This window comes from Echinops telfairi, unplaced genomic scaffold (genome assembly GCF_000313985.2).
Source record: "Echinops telfairi isolate 266 unplaced genomic scaffold, ASM31398v2 ScPeMD7_7429;HRSCAF=8467, whole genome shotgun sequence".
In the NCBI taxonomy this organism is placed as follows: Eukaryota; Metazoa; Chordata; class Mammalia; order Afrosoricida; family Tenrecidae; genus Echinops; species Echinops telfairi.
The window spans coordinates 1,002,430-1,005,333 of NW_022111329.1; the positions used below are offsets into that span (position 1 = coordinate 1,002,430).

The window sequence follows — 2,904 nt, forward strand, 5'->3', positions numbered from 1 at the left end:
CCACCCAGCTGGGCTGAGGTGAGCAATGTTGCTATGTATCATGCCTGACTGTATTATTGTATTATCTCTCATGCTCTCGATGACTTTAATATAATACTTATATATCTCAACCGTACAATTGTGCATTACTGAACCCAGAAGTAGTATTACTGAACAAGTGAGTTCAAGCAGCGGGTGGGGGCTGGTTCCCTCACCCTCCATCAGCGTCAATCTTTATTATTTTATTTAATACTACACCACAACAAAAGGAGTTGGAATCCATCACATATTGTAGAGGGACACAATTGAGCCCATAGCAGTTGATGTAGCAGAGACAAAACTCAACCCTAAATCTGTTGGAGGCAAATTGTCCATCGAGTTTCCAAAGCTGTAATCTTCATGGCAGCAGGCTTTCGCATCTTTCTCCAGAGGAGCAGGTGAGGATCAGTCTGAGGATCTATCGGTTAGTAGCAAACTCCTAACCATTGCAACCAGAGCTCCTTCCAACACACGAGGAGGAAATAATGTGTGGTGATTGGTGATTTCAGGTGTTTCTAATCTATCCATTAAAATTATCCTTATTGTGTCCAATAGAGAGGGACCCAGAATCTCCATATATTTAGTACCTCGATGCCCCCCTTGCAGTGATATGACGGGTTGTGATCTGTTGGGCAGTGATCTACACTTGGGAGAACTGATCCAGACAGTTTCTCCCTGGCACTAATTCCCATGCTTAGGGAAAACAGCTCAATCGGATGGGAGATCGAACTGTCATGGGTTGCAGTTCACGGTGGAAGAGTAGACTACTCTTAGCATCCGCAGTGCTGTGTCATTGGAGAAATTGATGATGTCAATGTAATCGCCTTATACCCCACAGGGATGACTGACAATGTTGTACTTCTTAGTTTCTATGGATTTTTGTTTTCCTGCCTTTTATTCATTTTTGTTTGTTTGATTGTTTGCTGGTTGCTTTGTTGCTGCTATCAGTGTAGCTGGTCTTATGGGGCTTTGATTTTGTCATAATACAGCCACCAAAGTACACCGGAGTCGTGCATATCCCATGGACAAGTAGATGGATTCTGGGCTCCCACTTAACTTGAGCCCCAATACAAGAACAGTTAGTTCTGATAACATGGCCCTGCACAATACAGACCTTCATGAAGTGATCGCTAAAGATAAGGGTGCTACAGCAAAGTGTGATGAAGAAAGCAGATGTTGCCCGGCTATCATTTGGAATAATGTCTGAGGTCTTAAAGGCTTGTGTTCAAACAAGCAGCCATCTAAGTAAGGAGTCAACTAAGTCCACAGGGAAGAAGCACACCAGCTTGTGTGATCCAAAAATGACAATAACAAAATCCAAATATGATAAAAATATTAAACTTAAATTGTGAACATCCAATTTGTAGAAGGCTATGCAGGACAGTGCATAGCCAAACCCATCTGCAGCATATCTGGTCAGATTAAGCCACTAGCAAGATCCCCTCTAGCCACACACATGGGTCTCCAACAGCTTTGCTGTCAGATACAGATCATTGTAAACTTGATTATGCTGGGTTGAACTTGGTACTTGACCAGTTGATTTCCCTCTTGACCCAACCTGTATTTGTTCTAGGCACAAGTATTTTTTGCTTGTTCCATGACAAAAATTTCTTCCCTAGTTTTTAAAATATTGATGGTGGCCTTTTCTTTCTGACTCATTATTTGGGTTTGTATTTTTATCTTTATATTATTATTTTATGCTTACCATTTTGATTTTGTTTTTTCTTGCTTCTGTTGGGTTTCCCAGTTTGTGAAGCACAGAAGTGATAGCAGCTTAGACTCAGATAATTGATGCAAGGGCTTATAGGGGATGTAGAGGTTGAGGGTGGGAGATAGAGAGGGTGAGGGGCTTTGGGAAGCAAACAATGAATACAGGCAGAGGGAGGAAGCACTCGAACTGATCATTGAAAACGCGATTTAACCATGGAAGTGTATGATATGTGAATACTGTATCAAGAAAACCACACACAAAAGAAAAGGAACCAAACTTGGCGGCGGGCTGGGCCCAGCCAGGCGGCCCTCCGGGTCTTGGGGGTCAGGGGTCGGCGGCGGCGCAGACTGGTGAGCCTGGAGGGAGGGGGATGGAGGCTGGGGGACGAGGACTCCAGCTCTTCCTCGACCCCGCTGTCCCTGTCGTCCGTCGCCACAGCCATGGCCTCGGGCTCCGGCTGCCCGCTCCCCTAGCAAGTGTGTGTGCAACAGCTGCGGCCTGGAGATTGTGGACAAATACCTTCTCAAGGTGAACAACCTGTGCTGGCATGTTCGATGTCTCTCCTGTAGTGTCTGCAGAACCTCCTTAGGAAGACATACCAGCTGTTACATTAAAGACAAAGACATTTTCTGCAAACTTGATTATTTCAGAAGGTATGGAACTCGCTGCTTTTGATGTGGGAGCCACATCCATTCTACTGACTGGGTCCGGAGGGCCAAAGGAAATGTGCATCGCCTGGCGTGCTTTGCCTGTTTTTCCTGTAAAAGGCAGCTTTCCACAGGAGAGGAGTTTGCTCTGGTGGTAGAGAAAGTTCTCTGCAGAGTTCATTATGACTGGATGCTGGATAATTTAAAAAGAGAAGTGGAAAATGGTAATGGGATTAGTGTGGAAGGTGCCCTCCTCACAGAGCAAGATGCTAATAATCCAAAACCAGCAAAAAGAGCTCGGACCAGTTTTACAGCAGATCAGCTCCAGGTAGACATGAAAATTTATGATTTTGGAAGCCCCTCCTCACCAAAATAAAATAATAATAATAAAAAAAACCCTCATCAATCTCCGTCATACCTAAAAGAATCTCTGTAGGGAGGGGGGAGCGGGGAGGGAGGGGAAAAATGAGGACCTAATGTCGGGGGTTTAAATGGAGAGAAAATGTTTTGAGAAACGATGTACAAATG

At 44.5% G+C, this 2,904-nt stretch overlaps 1 pseudogene; it reads left to right on the forward strand.

Annotated features, from left to right (window-relative positions):
* The window catches only part of LOC101657674, a 6,312-nt pseudogene extending 3,560 nt beyond the window's left edge, over window positions 1–2,752 (forward strand).
* The last annotated feature ends 152 nt before the right edge of the window (window positions 2,753–2,904 follow it).